Source organism: Chiloscyllium punctatum, chromosome 49 (assembly GCF_047496795.1).
Source record: "Chiloscyllium punctatum isolate Juve2018m chromosome 49, sChiPun1.3, whole genome shotgun sequence".
NCBI classification, from domain to species: domain Eukaryota; kingdom Metazoa; phylum Chordata; class Chondrichthyes; order Orectolobiformes; family Hemiscylliidae; genus Chiloscyllium; species Chiloscyllium punctatum.
The window spans coordinates 33436942-33450450 of record NC_092787.1 but is presented as its reverse complement, the minus strand read 5'-3'; positions in this window follow the sequence as shown (position 1 = coordinate 33450450).

Here is a 13509-nt window from a genome sequence, read left to right as displayed (position 1 = left end):
AACTCACTCCCGCACTGGCGTGGTCTGTGACTCACTCTCGCACTGGCCTGGTCTGGGACTCACTCCCGCACTGGACGCCTCTGGGAGTCACTCCTGCACTGGACTGGTCTGGGACATACTACTGCACTGGTCTGGTCTGGGTCTCACTACCGCACTGGCCTGGTCTGGGACTCACACACCCACTGGCGTGGTCTGGGACACACTTCCGCACTGGCCTGGCCTGGGACACACTCGCGCACTGGTCTGGTCTGGGACTCAATCCCGGTCTGGCCTGGTCTGGGACACACTCCCGCACAGGCCTTGGTCTGAGACTCACTCCTGCGCTGGCCTGGTCTGGGACTCAATCCTCCACTGGTCTGCTCTGGGACACACTTCCGCACTGGCCTGGTCTGGTACAAACCCTCGAACGAGCCTGGTCTGGCACTCACTCACTCACTGACATGGTCTGGGACACAGTCACACACTGGCCTGGTCTGGGACTCACACACACCTGGCCTGATCTGGGATTCACTCCTGCACTGATCTGGTCTGGGACAGACTTCAGCACTGGCCTGGTCTGAGACTCACTCCTGCGTGGTCTGGTCTGGGACTCACTCCAGCACTGGCCTGGTCTGGGACTCTCTCATGCCCTGGCCTTGTCTGGTATGCACTCCCACATTGGCCAGGTCTGGGACATACTCCTGCACTGGCCCGGTTTGGGTCTCACTCCTGCACTGGCCTGGTCTGTGACTCACTCTTGCACTGGCCTGGTCTGGGACTCACTCCCGCACTGGCCTGGTCTGGGACACACTCCCACTCTGGCCTGGTGTTGGACTCACTCCCGCACTGTCCTCGTCTGGGACTCACTCCTGCACTGGCATGGTCAGGGAGTCACTCCGGCACTGGCCTGGTCTGGGCCTCATTCCCGCACTGGCCTGGTCTGGGACTCACTCCTGCACTGACCTGGTTGGGATTCACTCCCGCACCTGCCTAGTCTGGGATTCACTCCTGCACTGTCCTGGTCTGGAACTCATTCCCACACTGGCCTGGTCAGGGAGACACTCCCGCACTGGCCTGGTCTGGGACTCACTCCCGCACTGGCCATTTCCGGGACTGGCCTGGTCTGGGACTCACTCCCGCACTGGCCATTTCCGGGACTCACCCCCACACTAGCCTGCTCTGGGACTCACTTTCGCACCTGCCCAGTCAGGGCCGCATTCCCGCACTGGCCTGGTCTGGGACTCATGTCCACATTGGCCTGGTCTGGGACTCACTCCTGCACTGGCCGGGTCTATTACACACCCCTTCACTGGCCAGGACTGGGATTCACTCCCGCACTGGCCTGGTCTGGGACTCACTCCCGCCCTGGCCTGGTCTGGGACTCACTCCCACCCTGTCTTGGTCTGGGACACAATCCCGCACGTGCCTGGTCGTGGACTTACTCCTGCACTGGCCTGGTCTGGGACTCACTCCTGCACTGGCCTGGTCTGGGACACACACCCGCACTGGTCTGGTCTGGGACACACTTCCGCACTGGCCTGGTCTGGAACTCACACCCGCACTGGCCTGGTCTGGGACTCACTCCTGCACTGGCCGGGTCTATTACACACCCCTTCACTGGCCAGGTCTGGGATTCACTCCCGCACTGGCCTGTTATGGGACTCACCTCCGCACTGGCTTGGTCTGGGACACACTCCCGCCCTGGCCTGGTCTGGGACTCACTCCCACCCTGTCTTGGTCTGGGACACAATCCCGCACGTGCCTGGTCGTGGACTTACTCCTGCACTGGCGTGGTCTGGGACTCACTCGCACACTGGCCTGGTCTGGGACACACACCCGCACTGGTCTGGTCTGGGACTCACTCTCACACTGGACAGGTCTGGAACTCACTCCCGCACTGGCCTGGCCTGGTACTTCCGCACTGGCCCGGTCTGGGACACACTCCCACACTGCCCTGGTCTGGGGCTCATTCCCACATTGGCCTGGTCTGGCTCTCACTCCCGTGCTGGCCTGGTCGGCGACTCACTCCCACACTGGCCTGATCTGGGACTCACTCCTGCGTGACCTCGTCTGGGACTCACTCTCATACTGGCCTGGTCTGGGACTCACTCCCGCACTGGACAGATCTGCGACTACTCCTGCTCTGGCCTGGTCTGGGACTCACTCCTGCATGACCTCATCTGGGACTCACTCTCATACTGGCCTGGTCTGGGACTCACTCCCGCACTGGACAGATCTGCGACTCACTCCTGCCCTGGCCTGGTCTGGGACTCACTCCCGCCCTTGTCCTCGTCTGGGACACACTTCCGGACTGGCCTGGTCTGGAACTCACACCCGCACTGGCCTGGTCTGGGACTCACTCCTGCACTGGCCGGGTCTATTACACACCCCTTCACTGGCCAGGTCTGGGATTCACTCCCGCACTGGCCTAGTCTGGGACATACTCCCGCAGTGGCCTGGTCTGGGACTCACTCCCGCATCAAACAGGTCTGGAACTCACTCCCGCACTGGCCTAGTCTGGAACTCACTACTGCACTGGCGTGGTCTGGGACTCACTCCCACACTGGCCTGGTCTGGGACACACACCCGCACTGGTCTGGTCTGGGACTCACTCTCACACTGGACAGGTCTGGAACTCACTCCCGCACTGGCCTGGCCTGGTACTTCCGCACTAGCCCGGTCTGGGACACACTCCCACACTGCCCTGGTCTGGGGCTCATTCCCACATTGGCCTGGTCTGGCTCTCACTCCCGTGCTGGCCTGGTCGGCGACTCACTCCCACACTGGCCTGATCTGGGACTCACTCCCGCACTGGACAGATCTGCGACTCACTCCTGCTCTGGCCTGGTCTGGGACTCACTCCCGCCCTTGTCCTCGTCTGGGACACACTTCCGGACTGGCCTGGTCTGGAACTCACACCCGCACTGGCCTGGTCTGGGGCTCACTCCTGCACTGGCCGGGTCTATTACACACCCCTTCACTGGCCAGGACTGGGATTCACTCCCGCACTGGCCTGGTCTGGGACTCACTCCCGCCCTGGCCTGGTCTGGGACTCACTCCCACCCTGTCTTGGTCTGGGACACAATCCCGCACGTGCCTGGTCGTGGACTCACTCCTGCACTGGCCTGGTCTGGGACACACACCCGCACTGGTCTGGTCTGGGACACACTTCCGCACTGGCCTGGTCTGGAACTCACACCCGCACTGGCCTGGTCTGGGACTCACTCCTGCACTGGCCGGGTCTATTACACACCCCTTCACTGGCCAGGTCTGGGATTCACTCCCGCACTGGCCTGGTATGGGACTCACCTCCGCACTGGCTTGGTCTGGGACACACTCCGGCCCTGGCCTGGTCTGGGACTCACTCCCACCCTGTCTTGGTCTGGGACACAATCCCGCACGTGCCTGGTCGTGGACTTACTCCTGCACTGGCCTGGTCTGGGACTCAGTCCCGCACTGGCCTGGACGGGGAATCACTCTTGCAATGGGCTGGTCTGGGATGCACTCCCGCACTGGCTTGGTCTGGGAATCACTCCTGCGTGGCCTGCTCTGGGACTCACTCCCACACTGGCCTGGTCTGTGACTCACTCCTGCGTGGCCTGGTCTGGGACCTTCTCCAGCACTGGCCTGATCTGGGACTCACTCCCGCACTGGCCTGGTCTGTGACTCACTCCTGCAATGGCCTGATCTCGGACTCACTCCTGCGTGGTCTGGACTGTAACTCACTCCCACACTGGCCTGGTCTGGGACTCACTCCCATACTGGCCTGGTCTGGGACCCACACCCGCACTGGCCTGGTCTGGGACTCACTCCCGCACTGGCCTTGTCTCGGACTCACTCCTGCGTGACCTGGACGGGGACTCACTCCTGCACGGGCCTGGTCTGGGACTAACTCTCGCCCTTGGCCTTGTCTGGGACACACTCCCGCACTAACCTGGTCATGGACACGCTCCCGCGCTGGCCTGCTCTGGGACTCACTCCTGCACTGGCTGGGTCTATTACACACCCCTTCGCTGGCTGGTCTGGGACTCACTCCTGCACAGTCCTGGTCTGGGACACACTCCCGCCCTGGCCTGGTCTGGGACTCACTCCCGCACTGGCCTGGTCTGGGACTCAATCCCCCACTGGCATGCTCTGGGACACACTCCAGCCCTGGCCTGGTCTGGTACAAACTCTCGAACAAGTCTGGTCTGGGACACACTCACACGCTGGCCTGGTCTGGGACACACTCCCACCCTGGCCTGGTCTGGGACTCACTCCTGCACTGACCTGGTCTATTACACACCCCTTCACTGGCTGGTCTGGGCCTCATTCCCGCACTGGCCTGGTCTGGGATTCACTCCTGCACTTTCTTGGTCTGGAACTCATTCCCACACTGGCCGGGTCTGTGACACACTCCTGCACTGTCCTGGTCTGGGACACACTCCCGCCCTGGCCTGGTCTGGGACTCACTCCCGCCCTGGCCTGGTCTGGGACTCACTCCCGCCCTGGCCTGGTCTGGGACTCACTTCCCCACTGGTCTGCTCTGGGACATACTCCCGTACTGGCCTGGTCTGGTACAAACTCTCGAACGAGCCGGGTCTGGGACTCATTCCCTCACTGACATGGTCTGGGACACACTCACACACTGGCCTGGTCTGGGACACACTCCCGCACTGGCCTGGCCTGGGACTCACTCCTGCACTGACCTGGTCTGCAACCCACTCCCGCAGTGGCCTACTCTGGGACTCACTCCTGCAATGGCCTGGTCTGGGACTCACTCCCGCATTAACCTGGTCTGGGATACGCTCCCCCACTGCTGTGCTCTGGGACACACTCCCGCACTGGCCTGGTCTGGTACAAACCCTTGAACGAGCCTGGTCTGGGACTCACTACCTCACTGATATGGTCTGGGACACACTCACACACTGGCCTGGTCTGCGACCCACTCCCGCACTGGCCTGGTCTGGAACACGCTCCCGCAATGGCCTGGCCTGGGACTCACTCCCGCATTAACCTGGTCTGGGATATGCTCCCGCACTGGGAGTCACTCCTGAACTGGTCTGGTCTGGGACACGCTCCCGCACTGGCCTGTTCTCTGACCCACTCCTGCGTGGCCCTGGTCTGGGACTTACCCCAGCACTGGCCTGGTCTCGGACACAATCCCGCATTGGCCTGGTCTGGGACTTACTCGCGCACTGGACAGGTCTTGAACTCACTCCCGCACTGGCGTGGTCTGTGACTCACTCTCGCACTGGCCTGGTCTGGGACTCACTCCCGCACTGGACGCCTCTGGGAGTCACTCCTGCACTGGACTGGTCTGGGACATACTACTGCACTGGTCTGGTCTGGGTCTCACTACCGCACTGGCCTGGTCTGGGACTCACACACCCACTGGCGTGGTCTGGGACACACTTCCGCACTGGCCTGGCCTGGGACACACTCGCGCACTGGTCTGGTCTGGGACTCAATCCCGGTCTGGCCTGGTCTGGGACACACTCCCGCACAGGCCTTGGTCTGAGACTCACTCCTGCGCTGGCCTGGTCTGGGACTCAATCCTCCACTGGTCTGCTCTGGGACACACTTCCGCACTGGCCTGGTCTGGTACAAACCCTCGAACGAGCCTGGTCTGGCACTCACTCACTCACTGACATGGTCTGGGACACAGTCACACACTGGCCTGGTCTGGGACTCACACACACCTGGCCTGATCTGGGATTCACTCCTGCACTGATCTGGTCTGGGACAGACTTCAGCACTGGCCTGGTCTGAGACTCACTCCTGCGTGGTCTGGTCTGGGACTCACTCCAGCACTGGCCTGGTCTGGGACTCTCTCATGCCCTGGCCTTGTCTGGTATGCACTCCCACATTGGCCAGGTCTGGGACATACTCCTGCACTGGCCCGGTTTGGGTCTCACTCCTGCACTGGCCTGGTCTGTGACTCACTCTTGCACTGGCCTGGTCTGGGACTCACTCCCGCACTGGCCTGGTCTGGGACACACTCCCACTCTGGCCTGGTGTTGGACTCACTCCCGCACTGTCCTCGTCTGGGACTCACTCCTGCACTGGCATGGTCAGGGAGTCACTCCGGCACTGGCCTGGTCTGGGCCTCATTCCCGCACTGGCCTGGTCTGGGACTCACTCCTGCACTGACCTGGTTGGGATTCACTCCCGCACCTGCCTAGTCTGGGATTCACTCCTGCACTGTCCTGGTCTGGAACTCATTCCCACACTGGCCTGGTCAGGGAGACACTCCCGCACTGGCCTGGTCTGGGACTCACTCCCGCACTGGCCATTTCCGGGACTGGCCTGGTCTGGGACTCACTCCCGCACTGGCCATTTCCGGGACTCACCCCCACACTAGCCTGCTCTGGGACTCACTTTCGCACCTGCCCAGTCAGGGCCGCATTCCCGCACTGGCCTGGTCTGGGACTCATGTCCACATTGGCCTGGTCTGGGACTCACTCCTGCACTGGCCGGGTCTATTACACACCCCTTCACTGGCCAGGACTGGGATTCACTCCCGCACTGGCCTGGTCTGGGACTCACTCCCGCCCTGGCCTGGTCTGGGACTCACTCCCACCCTGTCTTGGTCTGGGACACAATCCCGCACGTGCCTGGTCGTGGACTTACTCCTGCACTGGCCTGGTCTGGGACTCACTCCTGCACTGGCCTGGTCTGGGACACACACCCGCACTGGTCTGGTCTGGGACACACTTCCGCACTGGCCTGGTCTGGAACTCACACCCGCACTGGCCTGGTCTGGGACTCACTCCTGCACTGGCCGGGTCTGGGACACACTCCCGCCCTGGCCTGGTCTGGGACTCACTCCCACCCTGTCTTGGTCTGGGACACAATCCCGCACGTGCCTGGTCGTGGACTTACTCCTGCACTGGCGTGGTCTGGGACTCACTCGCACACTGGCCTGGTCTGGGACACACACCCGCACTGGTCTGGTCTGGGACTCACTCTCACACTGGACAGGTCTGGAACTCACTCCCGCACTGGCCTGGCCTGGTACTTCCGCACTGGCCCGGTCTGGGACACACTCCCACACTGCCCTGGTCTGGGGCTCATTCCCACATTGGCCTGGTCTGGCTCTCACTCCCGTGCTGGCCTGGTCGGCGACTCACTCCCACACTGGCCTGATCTGGGACTCACTCCTGCGTGACCTCGTCTGGGACTCACTCTCATACTGGCCTGGTCTGGGACTCACTCCCGCACTGGACAGATCTGCGACTACTCCTGCTCTGGCCTGGTCTGGGACTCACTCCTGCATGACCTCATCTGGGACTCACTCTCATACTGGCCTGGTCTGGGACTCACTCCCGCACTGGACAGATCTGCGACTCACTCCTGCCCTGGCCTGGTCTGGGACTCACTCCCGCCCTTGTCCTCGTCTGGGACACACTTCCGGACTGGCCTGGTCTGGAACTCACACCCGCACTGGCCTGGTCTGGGACTCACTCCTGCACTGGCCGGGTCTATTACACACCCCTTCACTGGCCAGGTCTGGGATTCACTCCCGCACTGGCCTAGTCTGGGACATACTCCCGCAGTGGCCTGGTCTGGGACTCACTCCCGCATCAAACAGGTCTGGAACTCACTCCCGCACTGGCCTAGTCTGGAACTCACTACTGCACTGGCGTGGTCTGGGACTCACTCCCACACTGGCCTGGTCTGGGACACACACCCGCACTGGTCTGGTCTGGGACTCACTCTCACACTGGACAGGTCTGGAACTCACTCCCGCACTGGCCTGGCCTGGTACTTCCGCACTAGCCCGGTCTGGGACACACTCCCACACTGCCCTGGTCTGGGGCTCATTCCCACATTGGCCTGGTCTGGCTCTCACTCCCGTGCTGGCCTGGTCGGCGACTCACTCCCACACTGGCCTGATCTGGGACTCACTCCCGCACTGGACAGATCTGCGACTCACTCCTGCTCTGGCCTGGTCTGGGACTCACTCCCGCCCTTGTCCTCGTCTGGGACACACTTCCGGACTGGCCTGGTCTGGAACTCACACCCGCACTGGCCTGGTCTGGGGCTCACTCCTGCACTGGCCGGGTCTATTACACACCCCTTCACTGGCCAGGACTGGGATTCACTCCCGCACTGGCCTGGTCTGGGACTCACTCCCGCCCTGGCCTGGTCTGGGACTCACTCCCACCCTGTCTTGGTCTGGGACACAATCCCGCACGTGCCTGGTCGTGGACTCACTCCTGCACTGGCCTGGTCTGGGACACACACCCGCACTGGTCTGGTCTGGGACACACTTCCGCACTGGCCTGGTCTGGAACTCACACCCGCACTGGCCTGGTCTGGGACTCACTCCTGCACTGGCCGGGTCTATTACACACCCCTTCACTGGCCAGGTCTGGGATTCACTCCCGCACTGGCCTGGTATGGGACTCACCTCCGCACTGGCTTGGTCTGGGACACACTCCGGCCCTGGCCTGGTCTGGGACTCACTCCCACCCTGTCTTGGTCTGGGACACAATCCCGCACGTGCCTGGTCGTGGACTTACTCCTGCACTGGCCTGGTCTGGGACTCAGTCCCGCACTGGCCTGGACGGGGAATCACTCTTGCAATGGGCTGGTCTGGGATGCACTCCCGCACTGGCTTGGTCTGGGAATCACTCCTGCGTGGCCTGCTCTGGGACTCACTCCCACACTGGCCTGGTCTGTGACTCACTCCTGCGTGGCCTGGTCTGGGACCTTCTCCAGCACTGGCCTGATCTGGGACTCACTCCCGCACTGGCCTGGTCTGTGACTCACTCCTGCAATGGCCTGATCTCGGACTCACTCCTGCGTGGTCTGGACTGTAACTCACTCCCACACTGGCCTGGTCTGGGACTCACTCCCATACTGGCCTGGTCTGGGACCCACACCCGCACTGGCCTGGTCTGGGACTCACTCCCGCACTGGCCTTGTCTCGGACTCACTCCTGCGTGACCTGGACGGGGACTCACTCCTGCACGGGCCTGGTCTGGGACTAACTCTCGCCCTTGGCCTTGTCTGGGACACACTCCCGCACTAACCTGGTCATGGACACGCTCCCGCGCTGGCCTGCTCTGGGACTCACTCCTGCACTGGCTGGGTCTATTACACACCCCTTCGCTGGCTGGTCTGGGACTCACTCCTGCACAGTCCTGGTCTGGGACACACTCCCGCCCTGGCCTGGTCTGGGACTCACTCCCGCACTGGCCTGGTCTGGGACTCAATCCCCCACTGGCATGCTCTGGGACACACTCCAGCCCTGGCCTGGTCTGGTACAAACTCTCGAACAAGTCTGGTCTGGGACACACTCACACGCTGGCCTGGTCTGGGACACACTCCCACCCTGGCCTGGTCTGGGACTCACTCCTGCACTGACCTGGTCTATTACACACCCCTTCACTGGCTGGTCTGGGCCTCATTCCCGCACTGGCCTGGTCTGGGATTCACTCCTGCACTTTCTTGGTCTGGAACTCATTCCCACACTGGCCGGGTCTGTGACACACTCCTGCACTGTCCTGGTCTGGGACACACTCCCGCCCTGGCCTGGTCTGGGACTCACTCCCGCCCTGGCCTGGTCTGGGACTCACTCCCGCCCTGGCCTGGTCTGGGACTCACTTCCCCACTGGTCTGCTCTGGGACATACTCCCGTACTGGCCTGGTCTGGTACAAACTCTCGAACGAGCCGGGTCTGGGACTCATTCCCTCACTGACATGGTCTGGGACACACTCACACACTGGCCTGGTCTGGGACACACTCCCGCACTGGCCTGGCCTGGGACTCACTCCTGCACTGACCTGGTCTGCAACCCACTCCCGCAGTGGCCTACTCTGGGACTCACTCCTGCAATGGCCTGGTCTGGGACTCACTCCCGCATTAACCTGGTCTGGGATACGCTCCCCCACTGCTGTGCTCTGGGACACACTCCCGCACTGGCCTGGTCTGGTACAAACCCTTGAACGAGCCTGGTCTGGGACTCACTACCTCACTGATATGGTCTGGGACACACTCACACACTGGCCTGGTCTGCGACCCACTCCCGCACTGGCCTGGTCTGGAACACGCTCCCGCAATGGCCTGGCCTGGGACTCACTCCCGCATTAACCTGGTCTGGGATATGCTCCCGCACTGGGAGTCACTCCTGAACTGGTCTGGTCTGGTCTGGGACACGCTCCCTCACTGGCCTGTTCTCTGACCCACTCCTGCGTGGCCTGGTCTGGGACTTACCCCAGCACTGGCCTGGTCTCGGACACAATCCCGCATTGGCCTGGTCTGGGACTTACTCGCGCACTGGACAGGTCTTGAACTCACTCCCGCACTGGCGTGGTCTGTGACTCACTCTCGCACTGGCCTGGTCTGGGACTCACTCCCGCACTGGACGCCTCTGGGAGTCACTCCTGCACTGGACTGGTCTGGGACATACTACTGCACTGGTCTGGTCTGGGTCTCACTACCGCACTGGCCTGGTCTGGGACTCACACACCCACTGGCGTGGTCTGGGACACACTTCCGCACTGGCCTGGCCTGGGACACACTCGCGCACTGGTCTGGTCTGGGACTCAATCCCGGTCTGGCCTGGTCTGGGACACACTCCCGCACAGGCCTTGGTCTGAGACTCACTCCTGCGCTGGCCTGGTCTGGGACTCAATCCTCCACTGGTCTGCTCTGGGACACACTTCCGCACTGGCCTGGTCTGGTACAAACCCTCGAACGAGCCTGGTCTGGCACTCACTCACTCACTGACATGGTCTGGGACACAGTCACACACTGGCCTGGTCTGGGACTCACACACACCTGGCCTGATCTGGGATTCACTCCTGCACTGATCTGGTCTGGGACAGACTTCAGCACTGGCCTGGTCTGAGACTCACTCCTGCGTGGTCTGGTCTGGGACTCACTCCAGCACTGGCCTGGTCTGGGACTCTCTCATGCCCTGGCCTTGTCTGGTATGCACTCCCACATTGGCCAGGTCTGGGACATACTCCTGCACTGGCCCGGTTTGGGTCTCACTCCTGCACTGGCCTGGTCTGTGACTCACTCTTGCACTGGCCTGGTCTGGGACTCACTCCCGCACTGGCCTGGTCTGGGACACACTCCCACTCTGGCCTGGTGTTGGACTCACTCCCGCACTGTCCTCGTCTGGGACTCACTCCTGCACTGGCATGGTCAGGGAGTCACTCCGGCACTGGCCTGGTCTGGGCCTCATTCCCGCACTGGCCTGGTCTGGGACTCACTCCTGCACTGACCTGGTTGGGATTCACTCCCGCACCTGCCTAGTCTGGGATTCACTCCTGCACTGTCCTGGTCTGGAACTCATTCCCACACTGGCCTGGTCAGGGAGACACTCCCGCACTGGCCTGGTCTGGGACTCACTCCCGCACTGGCCATTTCCGGGACTGGCCTGGTCTGGGACTCACTCCCGCACTGGCCATTTCCGGGACTCACCCCCACACTAGCCTGCTCTGGGACTCACTTTCGCACCTGCCCAGTCAGGGCCGCATTCCCGCACTGGCCTGGTCTGGGACTCATGTCCACATTGGCCTGGTCTGGGACTCACTCCTGCACTGGCCGGGTCTATTACACACCCCTTCACTGGCCAGGACTGGGATTCACTCCCGCACTGGCCTGGTCTGGGACTCACTCCCGCCCTGGCCTGGTCTGGGACTCACTCCCACCCTGTCTTGGTCTGGGACACAATCCCGCACGTGCCTGGTCGTGGACTTACTCCTGCACTGGCCTGGTCTGGGACTCACTCCTGCACTGGCCTGGTCTGGGACACACACCCGCACTGGTCTGGTCTGGGACTCACTCTCACACTGGACAGGTCTGGAACTCACTCCCGCACTGGCCTGGCCTGGTACTTCCGCACTGGCCCGGTCTGGGACACACTCCCACACTGCCCTGGTCTGGGGCTCATTCCCACATTGGCCTGGTCTGGCTCTCACTCCCGTGCTGGCCTGGTCGGCGACTCACTCCCACACTGGCCTGGTCTGGGACTCACTCCTGCACTGGCCGGGTCTATTACACACCCCTTCACTGGCCAGGTCTGGGATTCACTCCCGCACTGGCCTGTTATGGGACTCACCTCCGCACTGGCTTGGTCTGGGACACACTCCCGCCCTGGCCTGGTCTGGGACTCACTCCCACCCTGTCTTGGTCTGGGACACAATCCCGCACGTGCCTGGTCGTGGACTTACTCCTGCACTGGCGTGGTCTGGGACTCACTCGCACACTGGCCTGGTCTGGGACACACACCCGCACTGGTCTGGTCTGGGACTCACTCTCACACTGGACAGGTCTGGAACTCACTCCCGCACTGGCCTGGCCTGGTACTTCCGCACTGGCCCGGTCTGGGACACACTCCCACACTGCCCTGGTCTGGGGCTCATTCCCACATTGGCCTGGTCTGGCTCTCACTCCCGTGCTGGCCTGGTCGGCGACTCACTCCCACACTGGCCTGATCTGGGACTCACTCCTGCGTGACCTCGTCTGGGACTCACTCTCATACTGGCCTGGTCTGGGACTCACTCCCGCACTGGACAGATCTGCGACTACTCCTGCTCTGGCCTGGTCTGGGACTCACTCCTGCATGACCTCATCTGGGACTCACTCTCATACTGGCCTGGTCTGGGACTCACTCCCGCACTGGACAGATCTGCGACTCACTCCTGCCCTGGCCTGGTCTGGGACTCACTCCCGCCCTTGTCCTCGTCTGGGACACACTTCCGGACTGGCCTGGTCTGGAACTCACACCCGCACTGGCCTGGTCTGGGACTCACTCCTGCACTGGCCGGGTCTATTACACACCCCTTCACTGGCCAGGTCTGGGATTCACTCCCGCACTGGCCTAGTCTGGGACATACTCCCGCAGTGGCCTGGTCTGGGACTCACTCCCGCATCAAACAGGTCTGGAACTCACTCCGCACTGGCCTAGTCTGGAACTCACTACTGCACTGGCGTGGTCTGGGACTCACTCCCACACTGGCCTGGTCTGGGACACACACCCGCACTGGTCTGGTCTGGGACTCACTCTCACACTGGACAGGTCTGGAACTCACTCCCGCACTGGCCTGGCCTGGTACTTCCGCACTGGCCCGGTCTGGGACACACTCCCACACTGCCCTGGTCTGGGGCTCATTCCCACATTGGCCTGGTCTGGCTCTCACTCCCGTGCTGGCCTGGTCGGCGACTCACTCCCACACTGGCCTGATCTGGGACTCACTCCCGCACTGGACAGATCTGCGACTCACTCCTGCTCTGGCCTGGTCTGGGACTCACTCCCGCCCTTGTCCTCGTCTGGGACACACTTCCGGACTGGCCTGGTCTGGAACTCACACCCGCACTGGCCTGGTCTGGGACTCACTCCTGCACTGGCCGGGTCTATTACACACCCCTTCACTGGCCAGGACTGGGATTCACTCCCGCACTGGCCTGGTCTGGGACTCACTCCCGCCCTGGCCTGGTCTGGGACTCACTCCCACCCTGTCTTGGTCTGGGACACAATCCCGCACGTGCCTGGTCGTGGACTCACTCCTGCACTGGCCTGGTCTGGG